This window comes from Vipera berus (genome assembly GCF_964194415.1).
Source record: "Vipera berus genome assembly, chromosome: 3".
NCBI lineage: Eukaryota > Metazoa > Chordata > Lepidosauria > Squamata > Viperidae > Vipera > Vipera berus.
In genome coordinates, this window is record NC_138204.1 from 70127204 (window position 1) to 70153104 (window position 25901).

The following is a 25901-nucleotide window of genomic DNA, read 5'->3' on the forward strand; positions in this document are numbered from 1 at the left end:
TCTTGATTAAATCATAGGGCAGGCAGATTCAGTTCAAAGGAGACAATTGTGCAACTCTCCAGGGATCAATCATCAGACTTTAAACAGTGGCACCCAATGCAAAATCTTGTTCGTGTTATCTGCAGTTTTACAGACGTCTTCAAAGGCAGCCCCAAGTAAAGAGAGTTACACAGATAATTTGTGACACCTTTTCAGAAATTTGTTCCCAATCATCTGATCATCCCCACTGTTCTTCTTTGTACCCATTCCTAACCTTTATTAAAATGTAACAGCCCACATTTCTCCTTATTACATTTAATTTTTTTATTTTCAGAATATTGGATTCAGAAATAAGCCATCTGTTATTGCTTGTTTTTAGGCTTCAAAAGTCTACTCTAGATTGATAGCAATCTGCTCTACACTTGAAGTTTTCTGAATTATATGGCAATTCTGTCTAGCAATTCTGGTACTTGTCCTACATATCTGGAAAACGTACTGTAATTGTAATTGTTCATTCTGTGTGCTGCTAAATATGTTTTGTGTTTTGACAATAATAGCAGGTGGCTATCATGCAAAATCATGAGGATTTAAGCCATGGGTCAATTTTAGAGGGTGTTATTTTTTTTCCTAATAATGATTTTAATTGCGTTGTGCAAGCATACGTGATCTAAGTTTTCAATGTGATTTCAGAGCCAATTTACAGGAAACCATGAGGATCTATACCCACCATAGCAGCACCAAAAATAAAATCTGTAAATAGTAAGAAATACTCATACTACATAGCGTTGCAGACAAATATGGTCTGTCTTTGATAATAACTTCGTGGGTTTCCACACAAAATGCAAAACTATGTCCTGATTCTGGTTCCACTTTTTAATCCCAGAGCAGCACCCAAAATAGTTTGAACTATGATGGCAATGGTTTGCTAGTGATTTTTTGCATATTGGATGTGATTTGCAAAGGGATTGTGCCTTTAGGCAGCCCGCCCCCCCCCTATAAAAATCGTGGGAGATACACGTATTTTTTTAAAAATCCTAACATTTGCTTCCTGCTAGCTGTTTATTGCTTTGCCGCAGCCTTCATCTTCACAAACTGCTGTTGGAACGAAACAGGGCACGCGCTAGGACCCAGGAGCTACCCCAGTCTGCAGGAGAAGGGTGGAGTCTTACAGCACCCAGTGTGTCGTGCACAGATGCGTCACTGCCAGAAAATGGAAAGTGGGCGGGAGTATCTGCTAAGTAGGAAAGGGGTTTTACCGAAAGTAGGATCCTTTTGGCTGGGTTCAAATGTGATATCCTGGAATTCCCATCAGATATCGATTTGGTTTTGAGATGAGCAGATCAAGTTTCATGCATACCAATGACATTCTCGCTCTGCGATTTTTTTTTTGCCGGGTTTCAAGCAGAGAGGCGATCAATCCGGGATCGATAACTTTCGCCAAGATCTAACCCTGCAGTCGTCTGGGGGGGGGGGAGGAGGGAGCGGAAGAGGAAAATTACTCACGGCTCTTCCAGGAAGACAAAAGTTATAGGAATAATGATGTAGAAGAAAACTTCGGCTGTACGAACGAACGAGAATCCCTGTTAGTCATCCTTCAGTGGAAATCAAAAGGAAGAGTGTAATAAAAGTTGGGGAAAAAATAAAAAAAATGATTGGAAAACATGTTTTAAAATTAATAAATATTGAACAAGTGGGACTGGGCAGGGTAGCTGGTGATGATTTAGATAAAGGAGATTATACTGTATTTCTCCTTAGAAAAATCTTTAATGGATTGTTTATAAAGCGGGCTTCTTATTCTCCTCCCCCCTCTTTATGATCACAAGTTATGGCCAATTATATACATACTGAATCGGAGAAAGTGTGAGTTGGGAAGAGACCTCAAAGTGACCTAGGTCAGGGGTAGGCAACCTTGCCTCTTTTATGACTCATGGACTTCAACTCCCAGAATTCCTGAGCCAGCATAGGAATGCTGGGAGTTGAAGTCCATGAGTCATAAAAGAGCCAAGTTGCCTACCCCTGACCTAGTCTAACTGTCCAGTGGCTGCAAAAGTTTACTAAACTTATCTTTGCTACATTCAGACCAAGTTGAACAATTTCCAAAAACAGAAGTTTACCATTGTTCTGCACAGACCTTTCCACTATTTAATAGCATCAGGAAATTCCTCCCAATATTCAAAATGAAGCTCCTTACGGCTCAGTGGGTTAGGACGCTGAGCTTGTCGATCGGAAGGTCGGCAGTTTGGCGGGTCGAATCCCGAGTGCCGCGTAGCAGAGTGAGCGCCTGTTACTCGTCCCAGCTTCTGCCCACCTAGCAGTTCGAAAGCACGTAAAAATGCAAGTAGAAAAATAGGGACCACTACGGTGGGAAGGTAACAGCGTTCCGTGCGCCTTTGGCGTCTAGTCATGCCGGCCACATGACCACGGAGATGTCCTCGGACAAGCGCTGGCTCTTCGGCTATGAAACGGAGATGAGCACCGGCCCCTAGAGTCGGAAACGACTAGCACACATGTGCGGGGGAACCTTTACCTTTACCTTTACTGCTTTTATCCTGTCCTCAGTTTTAATAAGAGCAAGTCCACTCCTTTTGTGCACCAGAGCTTTATATACTATGTATCTCATTAGGCTTCTGTTTTGCAAGTAAATTTCTCTAGTTGTGCCTTATGGTTTCTACGGTAGCATCCTTGTCACTACTGTAGCTGAACCAAATTCAGTTTTTCCATGTATGTTTTAATCAACAGAGTAAGAAATTTAATCAGTACAGATAGAAGGATCACCTATTATGATATTGATGAGTAATGCAGCCAAGATCTCATTAACTTTTTTAGTTGCTACATAATACTGCATGTTCATGGCTAGCTAATTCTTCTAGTACAGTACTGCATTGTTGACAAGCCAGGAATCTCTAGTTCTCAACCTGTACATTTGATGTTACCATTTAGAACCTAGACTGTACGCATATCATAGTTAAACATCAATGCTCAAGTTTGTAAGGATCAGTTTGAATTGTCTTTTTGTTCTTCGAACTGTTAGAACATAAAACAGAGTTGGAAGGGACCTTGGAGGTCTTCTAGTCCAACCCCCTGCTCAAGCAGGAGACCCTATACCATTTCAGACAAATGGCTGTCCAGTTTCTTCTTAAAAGAGCACCCACAAGTTCTGAAGGCAAGCTGTCCCATTGGTTGATTGTTCTCACTGTCAGGAAATTTCTCCTTAATTCTAGGTTGCTTCTCTCCTTGGGTAGTTTCCATACTTGTTTCTTGTTTTGCCTTCTGGTGCTTTGGGAAAAAGGTTGGCCCCCTTTTCTTTGTGAGACTTGCTAGCCAATCTCTCTAGCATGGTGTCATCAGCAAATTTGATAGGCATCTTTCTCTCTGATAGATCATTTATAAATCTGTTGATTAACATTGGGATAGAGCCCTGCATCAAGACAATGCAGAATTACCAATAATCTCCATTGAACTGGATGGAACTGAATTTGGAATGAATGAATATCTAGAGTCACGCCGCTTTGTGATTAATATTTTACATCTTCAATTTGCAAATTTATATTTGGTTTTTATTTCATTTCTACCCTACCTTTTTTAATATAAAATTGAAGCAGCATGTGTGCCAGATATTGCAATCTTCATGGACCACTTGATTATTGTTGTGTCACATGCCCTGAAGCTATAGCCAAGGATTAACAAATAAATATGAGAAAAGAAAGGAAAGCCAGCTTGGTCTAGTGCAGGGGTAGGCAACCTTGGCTCTTCTGACTCAGGAATTCTGGGAGTTGAAGTCCATGAGTCATAAAAGAGCTGAGGTTGCCTACCCCTGGTCTAGTGGTTAAGGCGTCAAGTTAGAAACCAGGAGACAGTGAGTTTTAGTTCCACCTTGGGAATGAAAGTCAGCTGGTGACTTTGGGCCAATCACTCTCTCTCAGCCCATGACAACAGGCTCAGGTGACAAGCTGGTCAGTCAATTCCTGTCACAACCAATGAATTAATATTGGCTGATATGAATAAAAGTGGGCCCTGCACTTGCAGAAAAAATGCTAGAAGAAAAAAACACGAGGATGGAAAGAGTAGGACAATTCCAACAAAACAAACTTAACATTCTATAATTTTCAGAGTATCACCATCCATAGAGTTTTCCACAGTAGAGTTCCTAAGATTGTCTTTTTATGTCTCATTCAAATCACAGTATAAGAATTGAAAAATACTTAAGACACTCATGTCTGTGAGGAGTACTGAACTTTTATTTTGTAGGTCTATAGTTTATTGGAATTGTTAAATAAAACCTTTCCACATTTTCCTTCTTAATAATGGATTAATTAATTGCTATATGAGGACCATTGTAATGTAAGTAAAATTAGAAACATTAGCTACCTGAAAATATGAAACAATAGATAATCTGTATCTCAGTGGTGACAAGACTTAATCAACATTGATTAATCTCAAAAAGCTAAATATGGTTGGACCTACTTCGTTCTAGAAGGGGAAATGCAATAGAATACACTAAGACGTAAATGACCAAAGAGGGGTAGGGAAAGACAGGCAATTTCCATCTGGATGTAACCAGTGCTTTTTTTGTAAAAGAAAAAGGTGCCGGAACTCACACATGTCATACAACCTGCCTTGCCTAGCCTACAAGGTTCCATCCAAAAAAGGTGCCGGAACTCCATTCTGAGCGTTCTATGACAAAAAAAGCCCTGGATGTAACCATCTGAATGTGTCCATAAAGACATTAGGACTCATGCTCAATTAGAAGGAGACTTAATATTCTCTAAGCTCTTTTAGTCTGTTATCGTTTAAGATAGAAAGCACTTTCAAACCTGGCCCTGCAATATGGGCCAAGTCTGATTGTAATTTGAATTTAGTTCTCTATCTCCTATGGAGCTGAGTAGGAAAATTAAGAATTGTCTTACTAATCCCAACTCTAAGAAATTACAACTTCAGTGAACATGTTAAGAAAAAAATGGGCATACCAACATTATCTCTAGCCAATCAACATAATTTCTAGGTTTGCCCAGGTACGCAGCAGTTCACCTAGAACATGGAACACAGTGCAAACTTTCATAATTTGGATTTCTCTGTGATGTGAAGGTACTTTAATGTTTTTCTATTTCTGTGAGCAGAGCACCAAGTATCTCTTCACAACTGTATGTCCATTACAATGATAGACATTTTCTGGGATGACCTATGTAATGCAATCCCCTTCTGATAAGAACATTGCAAGAGACAGTTGCTGGTTGAAATAATCTTTCCCTCTTATCAATGATGCTGTTACTTGTTTCCTATTCACAATGCTGTTCCGTGATGAAGATCAGTTTTCCTCCACTTTGGTAAATAATTCATGCATTATTTTGGTGTTCTGCATTGTTGTTAAATGTTCACTAGAATTAGTAATCCATTAAGTTCATTTTACTAAGCAGGGGGATCTTCAGAAAGTCATATCCGTCTTGAATCTTTGTCTTATAAAAATGGGGCTGGGCAGGGAAAAACAATTTAATGGCTCAGTAAGCACAGCAGGAGCGTCAGATCATTTCTTATACATAAGTTAACTGGATGAAGAGGTAATTTCTCTGCAGAAAACGTTCTTTCCCACACACAAGCAATGCAGTTATTACTGGAATACAGCAAGGAAATACATCAACTTGCAATATACATCATTTTACAGAAAATGTACTTTCTGGTAAGAACATGCTTATAGTCCTCTATTCCTTGAGGAACATGAAGCTTTTAAAAGAACTATGAACACAGCAGCTCTGTTCTGAGGAAATGGAAGTTGCTTGTAATTTGTAAGCCTCTAAGGATGATGCATGTCCTCTCCCTGCTTCAGTTACTGTATATGGCATTGAAGTAGTTTGTTCAATCTGAAGATCAATTAAACCACCCCCTCCCTCAAGGCACAAGGATTTATTTCCATTTTTTTTTTGAAAAGTGTAATTACTTGAACATAGAAAAAGAGATGTAGAAAGTATCTGGTTTTAAAGTTTATTTTGTTCATAAGCCACCATGGAAGTATCTGAGGTGATCAAGTAGGTTTTCAGAGCAGACCCAGATAAGAATGGCCATGACTTCCTCTAAAGAGTGACAAGTCAGTTCTATATTCATTGCCTGCTGCTCAGAGGACAGTGACTTGCCCTCATTTGTTGAAGGGGTCAGAATCTGAGTGTGGGAGCCAGTTTGGTGTAGTGGTTAAGGAGCTGGCCTAGAAATCAGCAGCCTGTGAGTTCTAGTCCTGCTTAAGGCATGACAGCTGGCTGGGTGACTTCGGGCCAGTCACTCTCTCAGCCCAACTCACCTCACAGGATTGTTGTGGGGAAAATAGGAGGACAAAACAGTTGCATATATGTTCGCTACCTTGAGTTACTTACAAAGTAATAAAGGTAGGCTAATAAATAATTAAGCAAATAAATCTAAGAAGTCATTTAAGGCATAAAGCCAAATCAGAACAAACCACATTATGGCTTAATGCAACATGAACCTAATTTATATCTCCTGTAGAAGCCTGAAACTGGGAAATTAGCCTGAGGAAACCCAAAACTGGGAAATCAGATGAGAGGTAGCCACTGCAGATGATTAATAGCTCCTGCAGAGATGATGGCTACCAAATAATTCAGTTGAATACTAAGACATATTCCTATTCTCTGGAGGAAAAGAACTTCAGCTAGTAAAACTCACTTGATATTAATAACATATTAACAACATATGGTATTTAATCTCTCAGGTGAATTTTTTTAGCCTTTCTACTCTGGAGTTTTCTGACTAGAAATATTAAACAATCATTCTGTACAATTTATGTGCCTAGCATTTACAATGCCACAATGTCCATGGAGATTCTCAGTCATCCAGATCCTGGTTGTCTCAAAGGTGCTTTTTCAAAAGGGTGCGGATCTTTCTTGGAACTGCTGAAAGGACTGTGTTGCAATTTTCAGCAGTTCCAAGAAGAACCCATTTGCATTATTCAGGTGACCCTGAAGGCATGGATAAACCTCCTATTGGCCTCAGTGATTCTCAGAGAGAATGCTAACAACCAAGGAATATAAATCCTTCCATTCTCCACCTGTCATGCCTCTGTTGGAGCCTGAATCTGCGGAGGAAAATGAGCTGGAACAGGACCCTAGGGAGGTTGAGGGAGAGGTGTCTGTGGCTTCAGAGGAATGTGGGGAAGAGCAGGCTGAGGCAGGACAGGGCCTTTCAGGATTGGGATAGGATGAACAGGAGAGACAGAGCTTAGGCGATGAGCAAGGGCCACCCACTCCTGATCCTAGAGCACGGAGAGTGGAGAGAAGGAGGGAACAACGAAGGCAGGCTCAACTACTCGGGAGGAGAGTGGCCTGCCCCTCTCCACAAGGCACACCTGGAGACTGAGACTTAAGGAGATGCTGTGGGGAGAGGCATTTGTCGGGAACAAACGTTGATTCCTTGGAGTTTTGTGTGTTGTTGCTGATCTCTTGTTCTGTGACTTCTGCTTGGAAACCCGAAAACTCTGACCATTGGACTGACTGACAACATTGCTTGGATGTTCAAAGACCTTGGACTGTATTTTGGCTTCTCTTCTGAAACTGCTCAGGCAAGCTTGTATTCACACAGACTTGTTAGGTTTATGATGTATGTGTCATTCCTTGTTATCTCCATGGCCTTGAGTAAATTCATCTTCTAATCAGACTGTATGTGAAACTACTTGCAGCCAGAGGTGGCTGAAGGTGTGTGTGTCTTCCTTTGTTTGGAAGCTTGCCAGAAACATGGGAGCATTTGGGGAAAATTTGGAGCAATTAAAGGGCAGTTTGAATTGCCAGCTGACTGCATTGCCTCTGTGTTGTGCCCTGGGTCATTACACCACCATTCAGTCAGAACTGAAGAAGCTTCTTAGATAAGAAGTGAAATGTCTTCAAGAAAAACCCAAGAAAGTCCAGTTACCTTTTGAAAAACACCTTTGGGACACGTTGCCACAAGTTTTTGCTTTTGTCTTTATTGTCTTGTTCAATTGTTTAAACTTTACAGAAATATTTAAGGGAGTGAGTATATGACTCTATGTGATGCCTGTGAGTGCTGCATTCCCACGGACAACTGCTTTGTTCAGGTTTCTTAGTTTACCTGATCTTTACTTATAAAATTACTCTACCACCACCATCTTGATTTGCAAGAATGCTGATGAGTCCCAGAATTATGTCTGAAAATTTGCTCACCTGTTCAGAAACAAGGACAGAAGGAAGCAAGAGAATTTCTTGCCCAAAGTAGCATCTAAGGAAGTGGCTTTCTACAAAACAATTATATTGTGATTTGTTTATTTCCCCAAAAGTCATTTGCTGAATGAGCAATTACTCAGGCAGCCATTTTGCATGAAAATTTAAAGGTCCAGCATATCCGCCTTAGCATTTATCAACAATGTTTTGCAGCTAAGTTTTATCTACAAAGTTCTTAGCCACTGAAATGGCTTGATAATTATTTAGTAACTTAAGAAAAAAAAACTAACAGTAGTTACTTAAACTTGTTATTGGGTACGTTTGACTAATGTAAAACATAATAATCTAACATCTGTTGTTAATGTAAAGGTGACAGGCTTTAATGCTGTACAGAGAGAGTGCTTCTGATAATTATTTATTGACATAGTCATTTAGCTTACTGTTTAAATAGATTATTTCACCTGACATTTATTGAAAATGAAGAGAAGATTGCATATATGATGAAGTTTTCCATCATGTTTGATTCAAATAACAGCAAATGCGAGGGCAGACAGAATTCTGAGAACTTTAGTGAAAAAATATCAAAAACTGAGGCAAATTCCAAGGAAGAATTTTTCAGATTAAGTTGAAATGGTTTGAACCGTTTCTATTCAGCAATGCAGTTTTGCGGTTGTGAAAACCATTTCCTATAACAGTGAAAAAGCACTTCCTGTGCCATTCAGTTGGTCACTCAAAACTGCTTCTAATTCCTCAGAATAATGTGTAAGAGCAGGTTTTAAGATTGACAAACAGAAAAGTGAAAACAGAAGAACAAACGGAATTGGTAAATTGAAACTGAATTTAAGACTGAAATGAAAGTAAAATATCTGGATATCACTATGACCAGTGCTTTTTTTGTAAAAGAAAAAGGTGCCGGAACTCACACATGTCATACAACCCACCTTGCCTACCCTACAAGGATCCATCCAAAAAAGGTGCCGGAACTCCGTTCTGAGCGTTCTATGAGAAAAAAAGCCCTGACTATGACAAATATGAACTATATGTCACTTCAAATTAACTATGTTAAGATATGGAATGAAATTTTTAAAAGATAGGGTAAGATGGGAAAAACTACAATTGTTGGGAAGAATTTCTGTGATAAAAATGAATGATGCATTTGTAACAAACAATATCTTCTTTTAGCAACTGATGCACTATTTAAACAGTGGCAAAAGAATATATCCAAATTTGTGTGGCAGGAGAAAAAAGTCAGTTAAATATAATTTGTTACAGGGTGCAAATGAAAAAGGAGGATTAGATTTACCTGATTTGAAATTGTATTTTGCAGCTTGCTATTTGGTTTGGATGAAAGAGTGGGTGGTGCTGAGAAACAGAAGGCTTTTACAGCCAGAAGTACATAAACAAACATTTGTGTGGCATGGATATTTGCGGTATGAGAAAGTCAAGGTTAATATGGGTTTTAAAAATAATTATGTTATAGCATATTGAGAATATGGAATAGATATAAATCCAGGTTATACACAAAAACACTTTTGTAGCTCTCAGTACAAGAAGCATTTTGTAGAGGAGAATTAATAGGCAAACACAAAGATATTATCATCATAAATACTAGAATTTTCTTGAGGGGAATATAAAATAATAAATATAAAATAAAATCAAGAGAAGAACTGGCAGAGGGACATAGTGCCAATGGCTTTCTTATTCACAATTATTAGAAAGATTTAAAGTAGACAAAATAGTATGTGGTTCTGAACAAAGTCAAAGTTTGCAGTAGAATTATGTACAAATGATGGACATGTAATTGCTAAAATGTATAAACTTTTAATAAAAGTTGAAAGAGAAAAACAAGTGAAACTATGACAAAGTGGACTAAAATTTTGGTTATAACATTCAGATGGTTCAATGGAAAAATATGTGGTTAAAAGGACTGAAATTTACATTATGTCATAACTTTAAAGAGAAGTTTTATAAAACGATATATCATTGTTCTATGTCACCAGATAAATTTTCTAGAATGTATAAAGGCGCTTCAAGTTCATGTTAGAAATGTGAACTACAAGAAGGGACATTATGCTTGGATGGATATATAAAAAAGCTAGAAAATGGGATGGACATATAAAAAAAATCTAGCAAATTTTTAGATTCAAATAGATACAGTGGTCAGAGATTCTTACAGATTAATTAGATAACCTTTGACCCATTGGATCATTGTTTCATTTATGTCACCATTTCAGAGACATTAGTCATCTAATCAGATCAACTAAAAGATCAGGAGTGGGCAAAAAAGCAGCGGAGACAGAAGCAACCTCTGACTTCCTGATGGCTTTCCCATTGACTTTGCTTGTGGGGAGCTTGCAGAGAGAGAGAAACTCAATGGAAAATCCAGCAAAGAAGTTGCTTGTGTAAATCTCTGTAAGCCATGCATCCTCACCCATTCCCTCTGTGCTTGCATTGCATTGGCCAATTTGCACCCTCCCAGACCCTTGAAACACCTACAGACACACCTCCCCAGCTCATGCTGTAACCTTCCCCGAGCCTACACCCTCACACTCACTGTTCAGACAGTACAATCTGAACTGCACTGTCCTGCAACCTCCCTGACCCCACCCCCCATTGAACCTCTCAGGCACCTCCTCATACCCTCCCTGACCCTCACCAGACCTGATGTCATGTACTCCTGCTCCCCTCCCCCATCTGCAGCAGCCATTACCTGCCAGCTCTCCTTATACTTGCAATTTCTTGCTTGCTTCCCCAAAGACTTTGCTTGTGAGAAGCTGGCAGGCAACGTTGATGATCACGATCAAGTTTAGATTTCCAGCTAGCTTCCTCATTGACTTGGAGGAAGCTGTCAGGGAGTGTTGGAAATGACAACCATATGACTGCAGTGGTGCAGCAGCCAGCCAGAGCTAAAGCAGCCATAATTTTACCAAATTTCAATCCCACAGGAGTATTGGATCCCAGATTTTGTATGTATTCTGTAAGTTAGCCCATTGGAAGTAGCTTGGTTCAAAAACTGTTGCCATTGTTTCACCCAATTGAAGGTTACAAACAGACAAACATGAGAATTGTAGCAGCATACAGATATACTTGAGACCAGAGCCTTTTCTTTTAGGACTGATGGGCAAAACGGTGGTGGCGGTGATGGTGGGGGAAAGTCATGGAATTTTGTTTTAGCATGTGATAACTGCAGTGAGATTATTGCTATGTAGAAAGATGAAAAGACTTGACAATACCAGCAATGGAGGAATGGTTAGTAAACATAATGAAATTCATTGATTTTGCCAAATTGACTTCTTTGACTAGAGAAAAGTAAATATCTAAGTAAATATTGCTGACTGGAAATCCCTTAATGACCTTGCAGAAAATGGAAAAAAAAACGAAGTTACAATTTATGGTTTTGATGACTAGATAGGATAGATTATAGAAAGAAGACAGATATGTTGTAACTTTAGAAAAAGATATAAATTTATAATTGTAATTGCATTTCTTACTGCTGTAAGGAAGATTGGAAGCCACTTTGTATCTCTTTCTTTTTCAATTTTCCTTTTTTTAACCTTAGCTTTCTCTTTTTTCTTTACTTTACTTTAGTTTCTATTTCTTTTTAATCTTCCTTTTAAAAACTTTTAATAAAATTATTTCAAAAAGTGAAAAAAGAGAAACCTATGAAATGTAAAATGCAGTCTGTGGTGGACACTGACTTTTTGTGCTTAAATGAAATCTAAATGGAACTGGCTGTTGTGTAAATGTTTATGTCACTCTATTTCCTCTGTCCATTTTGAATTATTTAACATATCCCTCATACATACAGACTCAGTTAAAAGTAGCCAATAAGGAAAATGACCCCCCTGGGGGAAAAACAATTAAAACTCAGCAAGTTTTACTTCCCCCATCTAGATGTGCTTGAAGTAAGAGGCACTATAACTGGCAGGCTCTTTCATTATAATATGTCTTAATGAAAAGAGATTATGAGCACAGGGATGCAATCTGAATATAATACATAGCACATAGTAACTAGGATCTCCTTCAGAAATGTCTCTTTTTGCCTTTTTTCTAGACCAGACTAGGAATCCAATGTCATATAGGTTGACTGCTTTCATGGTAAACCTATAGGAACAAAGTCTTGCTGATTGAATTGTGTCTCCCCCACCACCCATACTTAATCTTCATGAGAACCACAGATAGTCTTGTCTAAGATGTTTACTCAGGTTACATTTCTGCCACATAATCAGTCCACTTTTATCTGGCCATGGTAGTTGTTTTTCCTTCTATCCCTCAAAGCCATTCTTTCTTCCCTCCATACATTCCTTCTAAGAAGATAAAAAATATTGACTTAAAAAAAATCCAGTGGGATAATCAGATCTCGATTTCTAGTCTCTCTCTCTCCAACACAAGAAGATTTATCTGCTCCTGTATTTTTCAGTTGAGCTGCAAAATAAATAAAAAAATAAAATAGCATGGTTATCAACAAAATGGTTTGCAGATTAAGCCCAGATGAAGAGACATAGAAGTGACTGGCCAAACAAAAATTATCAGATTGCAGTAAATAGAAGAAAATATGTAATATTATTTATTCACGTATCACAGAAATAAATGCACTTTATTTCTGTGATATGTGCTTTTTACTTATTTTTGTATATTTATGATAAGTAGGATCAAAAACTACAAAGGTGCATAGTGAATAAATTTGGTGTAGGCTACATTTACAAGACCCAGTTTGTTATAATGGTTAAAGTATTGGGCTAGAATCCAGGAGACTGTGAATTCTAGCCCCAGATTAGGCACAAAGCCAGCTGGATGATCTTGGGCTGGTCATTTCTCTCAGGCCTAGGAAAGAGGCAATGGCAACCACTTCTGAAAAACCTTGCCAAGAAAATTGTAAGGATTTGTCCGGGCAGTCTCTGAGAATCTGACACGAATGAACAGAAGGGGAAAAAGAAAACCACACTGAGCTATGTTTACTTCTTCTGTTTTTGGTTGCATCCCAATTTCAGTTTTGTTGGTTTGAAATTTTATGCTTCTTTTTGGAATTTTATATAGCAGTGACGGCGAATCTTTTAGAGATCAGGTGCCCAAAAACTGCCCCCATCCCCACCCATCCCCACCTGCCCACAGAGCCACCCACCACCTCCACGGCCCACTGCAGCAGATCACCCAGGTGGCCCAGCAGCACAATGGTGGCCACATCCTCCGTCCACACCCCGCAGCATCATCTGCACATGACAGGGCACGAGGGAAGAGTCTTGTTAAAATCTGCCCGGCTGTAAAGTCCTTGGCTGTGCTGCTCCGTGCAGACTCTCCTCCAGGGGGCTGTTGGTGAGGAGGGGGCTGTGGGCTGAGGCGGGGCTGGGCTGGGCCAATGGTGCACGTGCTCACAGAGAGGGTTCTGAGTGCTGCCTCTGGCACGTGTGCCATAGGTTCGCCACCACTCTTATATAGCATAATATGTATATATGTATTCTTTAAAGGGAAGGGACGCGGTGGCTCAGTGGGTTAGGACGCTGAGCTTGTCGATCAGATGGTCGGCAGTTTGGCGGGTCGAATCCTGAGTGCCACGTAACAGAGTGAGCGCCTGTTACTTGTCCCAGCTTCTGCCAACCTAGCAGTTCGAAAGCACGTAAAAATGCAAGTAGAAAAATAGGGACCACTACGGTGGGAAGGTAACAGCGTTCCGTGCGCCTTTGGCGTCTAGTCATGCTGGCCACATGACCATGGAGACATCCTCGGACAAGCGCTGGCTCTTCGGCTTTGAAACAGAGATGAGCACCGGCCGCTAGAGTCGGAAACGACTAGCACGCATGTGCGGGGGAACCTTTACCTTTTATTCTTTAAAGGCATGAAGTAACAAATGGGAAAAATAAGCAAATATTTTCTGTGATCACTCAGAGGGTTCAACCTGGAAAAAATATTTATGCAATATATTAACATTGCAGATGTTTTCCATGCATATGGAAGTCACAGACAATTTTCCAAATGCTTTCTAAGGCCCTTTCTAATCCATAATACCAGAGGTCCCCAACCTTTTGCGCACCAGGGACCAGTTCCATGGAGAGGCGGACTGGAGAGGGTGTGGTTTTGTGTGCTGCCTGCATCCCATGGATGGTGCTTTGCTCGTTTGTACAGACCAGTTGCTGGCATGCCGCGGCCCGGTACTGGTACACGGCCCTTGTAGAACGCCTACAAGGCATTCAAAACATAAAAAGCAGAATAGCATGGATTTAGCCAAAAGCTGAATAAAAGTATCTTCAGGTGGCATTAAATGCAAATAAATGCATTTTCATGTGGCATTGAAAACTGGAAAAAGGAGTCAGAACTAATTATATATACAGCAGGAGTTTCATTAATGATTCACCAGTCTCTATGTCTTTAGAGTCATATTACAAAGGCCACAGCCAAGCTAACTTTAAAGCAGAGTTTGACTTACCCTGGCAAGTATGCATTTAAATATATGAACCTAGTCTACAGAATATATACTAAAATGAACAGCTGAGTTGAACCAGTAGCCATTCTGTGCTTTTAGAAATAGTGCTAAATAATTCCAGTTCTGGATTAACAATTAAACAAATTAAAAATGTCTTTGGGACACCATGGGAGTGAGGAACCAGTGTGTTTTCCCCATAGTGATCCTTCCTTAATTTTTTTACTACCAGTAGTAACTCAACCTTAGTTTTTTATTGAGACTTAATGTCTAGTCAGCTAAGCAATGACCAGGGCTTAGGAGTACCCTGTGTTTAGGGCATCAGTTGGCCTTAATCCAGCCTTGGGTAATCCTATTTTCATACAGGTAGTCCTCAATTTACAACAGTGACCATTCAAAGTTACAACAGCACTTAAAAATGACTTATGACTTATTTTCCATACTTAAAACTATTACAGCATCCCCATGTTCATGTGATCAAAATTCAGACCCTTGGCAACTGACTCACTTTTGTTACAGTCACAGTGCCCCAGGGTCATGTGACCACCTTTTGTGACCTTCTGACAAACATAGTTAAAGGGGAAGCCAGATTCATTTAACCACAGTGTTACTAATTTCACAAGTGCAGCGATTCACTTAACAACTGTGGCAAGAAAGGTTGCAAAATGGGGGAAAATTCGCATAACAACTGTCTCACTTAGGAAAAAGAAATCTTGGGCTCAATTGCCGTCATAAGGCAAGGGCTACCTGTACTTCAGGCATTCTGCACTCAAGCTATGGATATACATGCAGAATGCTTTGGAATAACAGAGTTGTGAGATTATTGAGGCATGGTTTATCAAAGCTACTAAGAGTAAGTCATAGCTGGCGTCACCACATTTCACCACTCAAATCACTTCAACATATGATGACAGTTTCGCTTTCCCCATGCCCCTCAGAGGAGTATTTCTGTTGCTAAACAGGCTGCTTCTCTAGTCCCTGAAAGCCACTAACCTACAGCTCCTCCATTTCATCAGGATTCATATTTAGTTTATTAGCCTTTTTGTAGCTTAGCACTGTCCATTTCTGGCTTCCAGTAGCGATAATCATATTTTCACGGCTTATAGTTTTAAAATGTTTTCGCCGTAGGCTTATAAGCAACTATAAAGGAAAAGGATTCCAGCTGTTTTCAACTCTGAGGCACGGTGTTTTTCTAGCAAAAAAAAAAAAGGGGGGGGGAGATTTCATGATACTAGTTTTAATTTAGTATGGAAACAAATTTACTCTTATCATGTTATTTGTATTAAAGGAAGCGAGGCAGGAAGGAAGTGCTTCATTGCAAAAAGGAAACACGAGGCAGTGGTGTCTCAGTAAAGTTGCACAAGACGTAGTAAATTCTTCGTGTTTTCGTTTTTATTATTATTTATATAAAAACGGGGAGAGAAGCACTTTAGAATTTGAAACTGGGTTTTGTCTTCAGTTGAAAGGACCCACAGAACTGAAAGGAGAGAATCTTATAGAAACTGAAAATTGTAAAGGAATGACGGCAATCTTTTTTGGCCAGGGCTAAACGGTCTTTTATTTTATTTTATTTTTTATTTTAATTTCATTTATATCCCGCCCTTCTCCGAAGACTCAGGGCGGCTTACAAGCTTAGCAGTAGGCTGTCTTAATGGCTGATCTTTTAGTAGCCTCGTAGCTGCTGTTCCTCTCTGTATATGTTTTCATTTGTCTGAATTTTATTAAAGTGTAATGCTGGATATGATAATTAAGGTAGAGTCTGACTAGAACAGGGGTGTCAAACTGCCAGCCCGTGGGCCGGATGCATCATAGTGAAACTACGCCCACCCCATTGCCGGCAATGGAAAAAAGTCTCAATACGTCGTGACACGTCATGTGACGTTGCAAGTTTGACACCCCTGGACTAAAGTCATGTACAATAAAGTGAAATTTCCACTTATCCAGAACAAGTACTTAGGTTGAAATAGCCTAAAATTCCACTTGCCAACATGTAGTCAGTACTATTTTTTTTGACAGAAGTACTAATGACAAGCCATGCAACTTTGCATTTGTTAAATTTCGTTCTGCTACTTCTGTCTTCCAAAGTATTAGCTATTAAACCCAGTTTTGTGTTATCTACAAATTAGCTAAACATCTTCCCATTCGTGTTATTAAAATATTGAAGAATTGGATAGTTGCTCAGAATTGCCTGATGCAAGGCCCAGATATCAATAATCAAGGCTCGCTGTAGTAATTAGTCAGTACACACTGGAAGAATTCCCTCCAGAAAATAACAGACAAAAGGATGCACTCATAGTTATACTTTTCAGGAAAGAAGGATAAATAATAATTGTGCATGTGCATGGGTAACAGATGAAGTAAGCACAAATATTCGTAATTAGCAAACCTCAAGTTTGCTTTCCCACATACCCACTGCCACTATCCTCAAGGAAGTTATTGTCTTAGGAAAGAGAGAATGCATCAGGTAGCAATTTTGATAAACATACTGAGAACTGAGGTTGCCCCATTAGCACACATTACTTTTATGTTTCTATTTTGCTAACATGTTCCCACTTCTCCAAGAATTTGGACATAAATTTAATAAAGAAATAAATAAAAATTGCCCAAGGGTGATCCCTAGGGCACTAATGTGAGCACTCTATTATTTTTCTGCCAGTTATAATCCACTTACCTCTCCTGCCATCCAATCCATACTTAATGAGCTTACTAATGAAACCGTCATGGCATTATCTAAAAAGTTCCATCATACTGGATTTTTGGAATTGGCAATTTCCCCAATAAATGCTTTGAGTCTCAAAAAGCTTCTGTGATAAAGAAGTCATTCGTTTAAGGTGTTGCAAAGCTAATATTTTAATTTATTGTATTTGTTTACTGCGTACTCCAAGAAAGATCAACACTTTTCAGCACAAATACTAGCTGGATTGCCTTTTGGAATAACTTGTATTTATTTTCTTTTAATTGCAAAATAGAAACTCTGTTTATAAAAATCATTTGACTAAGTCAGTCATAAACACAGACATGAAAAACTAGTTCTGAATTTTGGTTTACTTTTTTTTTAAAAAAAAGTGAATTGTTACTTTACACTGAGTAATCCCAGGGCTGTAAAAATTCCAGAGAAGTTAGTTTATAGAAAAAAATAAAAATACGGACACACATACACACCCCTATAGCAAAGGTTTGAAAGAGGTGTTGTAGGACAAGAGATAGGTAAATGTTTCTCCAGTCTTTGCCAAAAACAAAGACCTGGGAAAACTCAAGTACATCAATCCATTCGATGTAGATGTAGAACGTTATACAACAATTTATAAAGTATCCCCTTGTCCACATCTTAGCAGGAAAACATTTGTGTGCCTTCTTTCAATTGGAATGCTAGCTTAGTGGTTTATGGCAATGCTGTCTGCGTAGATTGCATTTAGTTTCATCAAAGCAACTGACCAAATTCACTGCCTTTAGTTAATAGACTAACTATATATAGAATGAATAACAATACATGCAGGTAGGTAGAAAACTAAATAATGAAACAGCGCTCCTTCTGAAATTGGTGCTGGTGCCGGTAATGGGTTACAGCAGTGTTTTGGCCAGAGCGCACAAGCATCCTTGAGGTCAGGTAGTCAAAGTCACCCTGTCTTCATTTTTTTTCTTCTTCCCAGTTTCTGTTTGGAATTCTTGTACCCCGCAAATTATGAATAATGCACCTATAATTTTCAGCATGCATCTTGCCACCCCTTTTTTTTAAAGCTGAACTTCAAGAATGCCTTTTAAGCTCCACAAAGCATTTCTTTTAATGTTTATACCCCTTTATAAAATGATAAATTAAACAAAAATGTTATGTCTGTTTTGAATTTTCATTTGTGCCTGGAATGTGCTGGTGGCCCCTCTGAAACGACCAAGCATTCTTCAGATTCTTCCCAGGAAATGTAAATTTGTCAAACTGTAATACACAAATGCTCTAACCCCCTCTTGTGGTCTGTTTTGAACACTGCAGGTTTGGATGGCCAAAAAAAAGTTTTTCTGGACTTCTATCAACATGACTTATTTTAGAAAGTTCATATATAGGAACTTGATAAGTTTTGGACTCCCCAACCCCCCCCCCCAAAAAAAAGTCCTAAACAGGGAATCTGATCAAAAAGTGCCTTCTCTTTTCATGTTTCTTCTGAAATACTCAAAAGGGCGCTCTAGCAGGCAGGATAAATACAGTGGGGCAAAAAAGTATTTAGTCAGCCACCAATTGTGCAAGTTCTCCCACTTAAAAAGATGAGAGAGGCCTGTAATTTTCATCATAGGTATACCTCAACTATGAGAGACAAAATGGGGGGAAAGAATCCAGGAAATCACATTGTAGGATTTCTAATGAATTAATTCGTACATTCCTCGGTAAAATAAGTATTTGGTCACCTACAAACAAGCAAGATTTCTGGCTCTCACAGACCTGTAACTTCTTCGTTAAGAGGCTCCTCTGTCCTCCACTCATTACCTGTATGAATGGCACCTGGTTGAACTTGTTATCAGTATAAAAGACACCAGTCCACAACCTCAGTCACACTCCAAACTCCACTATGGCCAAGATCAAAGAGCTGTCGAGGGACACCAGAAACAAAATTGTAGACCTGCATCATGCTGGGAAGACTGAATTTGCAATAGGCAAGCAGCTTGGTGTGAAGAAATCAACTGTGGGAGCAATTATTAGAAAATGGAAGACATACAAGACCACTGATAATCTCCCTCGTTCTGGGGCTCCACGCAAGATCTCACCCCGTGGGGTCAAAATGATCACAAGAAGGGTGAGCAAAAATCCCAGAACTACACGGGGTTGAATGACCTGCAGAGAGCTGGGACCAAAGTAACAAAGGCTACCATCAGTAACACACTATGCCGCCAGGGACTCAAATCCTGCAGTGCCAGATGCAGTGGCGTAGCGTGGGGGGTGCAGGGGGGGCCGGCCGCACCGGGCGCAACATCTGGGGGGGCACGCTCGCACTGAGCTGCTCAGGGAGCCCCAAGGGCTGCACAGAGTCGGCTTGGCTCCGCTCTCGAGCTGCTCTTTCTTGCAAAGCGAAACGAGTCCGGCAGGTGAGATGGGCGGCCACATAAACTGAATAAAATAAATAGAAGCGCCCAACTCTCCGCCCAGGCTCAGGCCAACCGCAAGCGCCCCGCAGGCGCCCCGGCAGGCTTGGCCGAGCGAAGATGGACCTGCCGGCCGGCTGGCCTAGCTTCGTGCGCATGCGTGGCTTTATTTAGCGGGGCTCACGTGCGAGCTTGAATGCAGCAGCTCTTGCAGGTCGGAGCCCCGCCCAGCCGCCCTCGAGAGGGACCCGGAAGCATCCCACATGCGCGCGACTCTTCTTGGAAAGTCTACGCCGCTGCGGGGTGCGTCTTTTCGGCAGTGCCATGACGTCACCGGGTTAGGGGGCGCAAATTGCCCCGGGTGCTGACAACCCACGCTACGCCACTGGCCAGATGTGTCCCCCTGCTTAAGCCAGTACATGTACGGGCCCATCTGAAGTTTGCTAGAGAGCATTTGGATGATCCAGAACAGGATTGGGAGAATGTTATATGGTCAGATGAAACCAAAGTAGAACTTTTTGGTAAAAACTCAACTCGTCATGTTTGGAGGAGAAAGAATGCTGAGTTGCATCCAAAGAACACCATACCTAATGTGAAGCATGGGGGTGGAAACATCATGCTTTGGGACTGTTTTTCTGCAAAGGGACCAGGACGACTGATCCGTGTAAAGGAAATAATGAATGGGGCCATGTAACGTGAGATTTTGAGTGAAAACCTCCTTCCATCAGCAAGGGCATTGAAGATGAAACGTGGCTGGGTCTTTCAGCATGACAATGATCCCAAACACACCGCCCGGGCAATAAAGGAGTGGCTTCGTAAGAAGCATTTCAAGGTCCTGGAGTGGCCTAGTCAGTCTCCAGATCTCAACCCCATAGAAAACATTTGGAGGGAGTTGAAAGTCCATGTTGCCCAGCGACAGCCCCAAAACATCACTGCTCTAGAGGAGATCTGCATGGAGGAATGGGCCAAAATACCAGCAACAGTGTGTGAAAACCTTGTGAAGACTTACAGAAAACGTTTGACCTCTGTCATTGCCAACAAAGGGTATATAACAAAGTATTGAGATGAACTTTTGTTATTGACCAAATATTTATTTTCCACCATAATTTGCAAATAAATTTGTTAGAAATCCTACAATGTGATTTCCTGGATTCTTTTCCCCCATTTTGTCTCTCATAGTTGAGGTATACCTATGATGAAAATTACAGGCCTCTCTCATCTTTTTAAGTGGGAGAACTTGCACAATTGGTGGCTGACTAAATACTTTTTTGCCCCACTGTACATGTTGGATTTTTCTTGTTGCCCTTTTGGTACATTCTCTCTAGATTTAAAGAGTCTTAACGGTGGTTAAGATAAACCGATTCATGCTTAATTTAGGATCTGGGGCTAGTTATTAATTCAGAAATGGTTTCAGATTTGGTACCAAGCCTAACCTAAAATAGTCCTCCTAAGTACAATTCACGTTGCCAATTGTAGCTCCAGATATCTTTGGCGGAGAATATACTATAAACCATCCATAATTGGAGTCAGGATTAAATTTGTACCAAACCTAGGAAATATCTGCAGGAAGCACACTGCTTTGTTTCATTTCATAACTGTTTTAGAAAAAGATGCATATATGTTAAAAGATTACATTTAAAATATGTAAGAAGAGCGGGTTAGAATGAGGATCTAGAAGGCATTTTCCTCACTGACTTTATGCAATCCCAAATCATTTTTTTAAAAAGGAACTGAACATTTCAGCCCCTTAACTTTGAAAGGCTCGGGTGCCTAAAAATGGGGTTCTTTAGAACTGTTAAGGACCCCTTTTAGAGTTTATTTTGACTACAGCAAAGAGAGACCCTCATTCTTTGGGGTGACTGATTCAGTTTATCAACATTAACAGTGACAGCACACATTATAACTTTTAGCGGAATCCTCCAAATATAATAAAGCAAAGTGCACCTTAAACCTTCCCTTTTCAATTATTATGGTAATGATGAATGTCTGATGACCTTCTTTTACTGGTCTACTATAGAAAGCGTCCTCTCACACTGTATTGTGGTGTGGTATGCTGGCTTGACAGTCGTGGATAGGAAGTTACTACAGAGGGTGGGTGAGCACAGCAAAAAACATCGTGGGCTGTCCCCTGATACCACTAGATGACATTGCTAGGGGCCACTGCCTTAGAAGAGTGAGGAAAATCCTCAGGGACGACTCACAACCTGGTCAGCGCTTCTTCACTCTCCTACCATCGGGTAGGAGATATAGAAGCATAGCCAGCTGCACCAAGATAAAGCTGGCTGAAGAACAGTTTCTATCCATGGGCTGTCAGAATCCTGAATGTATGACAGACTTGTGGGGCCGGAGCATTGTGCAATAAGTTTACATGGTGTAACAAGATGGTGGGTTTGTTGTCACTGTGAGTTGTTGTTGTGGTGGTGGTGGGTGCACGAAGGGAGGCTCAGCTGATCTCATTGTACACACGTGACAATAAAGTTGAAATTGAAATTAAGAAACAAAATGGTTAGCCATAAAACTGTAAATGTGCTTCTCCAGCATCCAGATGTGTTCTCTTTAATTTTCATCTGTAAAGTATCACAAGCTTTATAAATCACATGCTGAATTCCTCTGAAGCTAAGATGGCTACCATCCTTCAGTTATCACAGTACTGTACCTTTAGTATAGACAGCATCAGCACAGTGATAACTGAGCCAGGGCAGCCTGTCAATCATTGCCTCTCCTTGGAATAACTGACTTCATGTAGAACCATCAGATAACCCCAAGTTGCAAGTTCCATCAGTTGATACACAGCTGTGGGTTCAAAAAAAGGAGACCACAATGAACTCCAAAGTTCCTGAAAGCTTTATCTTGCTTGTCTCAGACATACCTGATGTGCATATAATTAAGTACATATAAGCAGAAGCCTCGCCTGAATAGTATATCCATTTGTTCAGAGTGCTTAAGGTTCTCTAGTTAATTAAGCATTAGATAACTTGAAAATTATTAAATGAAATACTGTTAGTGTGTTTATTGATGAAATGGCAACTGAACCATCCAGATTAGTGCTACCAACGTGGATTTCCGATGAGAGAAAATGAAAATGCCAGAGGAGCTTAGGTTTTGCTGCAACACATATCGACAACATGGGTCCTAGATATTTTGTTCACAACTTTGCTGAAATTAATGCCACTTAAGGATGCACTAACTACTCTGCTGTTTGTCTAAGCCAGACCTGTGTTTACAAAACAGGTATATAGGGTTTCCCATAAAAGAAATCCCCGAGGCACACTACAAATAAAAATACAGTTTAGTGCTAAACTTGTGGCTCCTATAATTTTTAGTTCAGAAGCCCACCAAAAGCTAAAACACGTTCTTAGTTGGAAAAAAAAGACACTTCATCTGACAAATGTTTCCCCTACACCTGACACAGCCCACTTACTTATATTAGTATGCACTCTATTGGGGTCCTTTTTGTATCTTAATGTTTTTAAGTGCAGTTCCACACAGCAAAAGACTGCATTCACCTGCTTTTATTATCCATAGGTAAAGGTAAAGGTTCCCCCGCACATGCGTGCTAGTCGTTTCCAACTCTAGGGGCCGGTGCTCATCTCCGTTTCAAAGCCGAAGAGCCAGCGCTTGTCCGAAGACGTCTCCGTGGTCATGTGGCCGGCATGACTAGACGCCAAAGGCGCACGGAACGCTGTTACCTTCCCACCGTAGTGGTCCCTATTTTTCTACTTGCATTTTTTACGTGCTTTCGAACTGCTAGGTTGGCAGAAGCTGGGACGAGTAACAGGCGCTCACTCTGTTACGCGGCACTCGGGATTCAACCTGCCAAACTGCCGACCTTCTGATCGACAAGCTCAGCATCCTAACCCACTGAGCCACCTTATTATCCATAAGGTATTCCTAATTATCTGCTATAAACTTAATAATTTTTGTGGCCAAAATAATTTTTGTTTATGCTACAACTGGACTTTTATGTTACGTTAGGATTGGACTTTTTGGACAAAGTCCAGGGAACAGAAGTGGAAGAAACTTACCTCTCCTCTCCTGTTCTGACTGAAAGATGTCATGTGATCCACACCTGAAAAGAAACATTTTTTAGAAAACCACAAGAGGGCACTAATGAGATGAAAACATATCTGAAAAATGCAAAACGCTTTTAAAAAAAAGTTAAGACAAAAGACAACCCACTGAAACTGATTAATTAGCACCTGGCAGAATTTAACTACAAGTTGTTCTTGCTTAACAACCATTCATTCAGTGACCATTCAAAACTATATGTTTACACAGCATGGGACATTTACAGCATGCCCCCAGAAATGAGAGAGGGTCCTATGGGACCATATCTATGAGCATTATCATGGTTGTCCCAAAGATACTTTTTTTCAAAAGGCAACTGGATTTTCTTGTTTTCTTTTCTTTAAAAATGTTTCGCTGTTCATCTAAGTCAGCCATGTCAAACTTGCGATGTCACGCGACGTCGCGCGACATATCAGGACTTTTTCCCCATTGCCGTGAATGGGGTGGGTGCGATTTCAGTGTCACACATCCAGCCCGTGGGCCGGCAGTTTGACATGCCTGATCTAAGAGCTTCTTCAGTTCACTGAAAAACTGAACTGAAGAAGCTTCTTGGATGAGAAGAGAAACATTTTCGAAGGGAAAAAAACTCCAAGAAGTCCAGTTGCCTTTTGGAAAAAGCACTTTTAGGAGACCATGGGACAGTCTGAGGCAACAGTCTGTCTATTGTTGATAAAAGACTGCTTCTACTTATTCAGTCATTTTAGTCAAAAATCTCCCTGACATTTAGATGTACTCTCTGGGGACATTTAGCTCCACTAGATTTTAATCTATATTTAAATTCAATGATCCAAGCGCTTTAGCCCCTCATCTACCTATTTTAGATGATTGATTCCAGCTAAATTAATTCCTACTGTATGCCAATAATGTAGTTATTACATTTACTTTACTGATGGGGATGAGAAAAGCTCTTGGGGCACTAGCTTTATTCTGTACAGAACCAAAGTTAAAAGGTAAAGGTAAAGGTTCCCCCGCACATGCGTGCTAGTCGTTTCCGACTCTAGGGGCCGGTGCTCATCTCCGTTTCAAAGCTGAAGAGCCAGCGCTTGTCTGAGGACGTCTCCGTGGTCATGTGGCCGGCATGACTAGACGCCAAAGGCGCACGGAGCGCTGTTACCTTCCCACCGTAGTGGTCCCTATTTTTCTACTTGCATTTTTACGTGCTTTCGAACTGCTAGGTTGGCAGAAGCTGGGACAAGTAACAGGCGCTCACTCTGCTACGCGGCACTCGGCATTCGACCCGGAAACTATTAGAAAACCAATGTTTTTGTGTTTGCCAGACGTAATAAAATTCACAAATGGCAAATAATTCAAATTGAACAGGTGTGTACCTATATAAATCGTCTCTGTCTTGGAATGCTCTTTTTTTTAATTTGTCAAGTATCGCACAGCGTATCTCTATAAAATTTACCACTGAAAACGAGTTCATCGTATCCCTTCAGCTTGCAAGGTTTCCAGGCTAAGATAGTCCCTCAGCTTCTTGATAGCTTCCAAATGTGGTCTTGCAAAATTTAACATTCTGGATGCCGCTCAAAACAAGTTTATTCAAGAGATACTAATGCTTCCAAAAAGTATTTCAAAATGCCACTTTATGTGTAGAGACAATAGACACTAGAGCATGGCTTTGTCTTGTTACTTTTTGGCTAAAGTTAACTCTGTACCCTATAGGTTTGGCCCCATTACTACATAAGATCATTTTAAATCATTGTGGCTTTAAAAAAACCCTAAATAAAATTCATTTATTTTTCCATGGAAAGTTTGTGCCGTTAGGTTTTGATAATGATAGAATTGACCCTAGGGGGCAAGATGGCTGAGCAGTTTAAAGACTCTGAGGTTGTCACCTGGAAAGTGATTTTGAAACCCCAGTGCTCTGTGACGGGCTGAGCTCCTATTACTTGCCCCAGCTCCTGCCCCTCTAGCAGCGTGAAAACATGGAAATGCGAGCAGATAAATAGGTACCACTTTGGTGGGACGGTAACAATGTTCTGTGCACCTTGGTGTATAGTCCTGACCACATGACCATAGAAATGTCTTTGGACACCACTAGCTCCCTTGCTTAAGAAATAGAGATGAGCACCATCCCCTACATATGGATATGAATAGACAGGGGAAACCTTTATCTTTAGAATTGACCTCAAACAACAAATTGGAGTATAATCTCCAAACAAATTTAAGCAAGGTACCCCCCCCCCCAATATTTTTCA

At 40.3% G+C, this 25901-nt stretch overlaps 1 long non-coding RNA gene across 2 annotated transcripts in view; it reads right to left on the minus strand.

The window, feature by feature from the left end:
• Positions 1-11634: 11634 nt before the first annotated feature.
• Positions 11635-25901, minus strand: part of LOC308666275 — a 28010-nt gene continuing 13743 nt past the window's right edge. For both annotated transcript variants that reach the window (XR_014026074.1, XR_014026075.1), the window contains exons 4-6: positions 23658-23701; positions 22289-22425; positions 11635-12575 (exon numbers count right to left, since the gene is read on the minus strand). This is a non-coding gene — a long non-coding RNA (uncharacterized lncRNA). The remainder of the gene's footprint in view (positions 12576-22288; positions 22426-23657; positions 23702-25901) is intronic.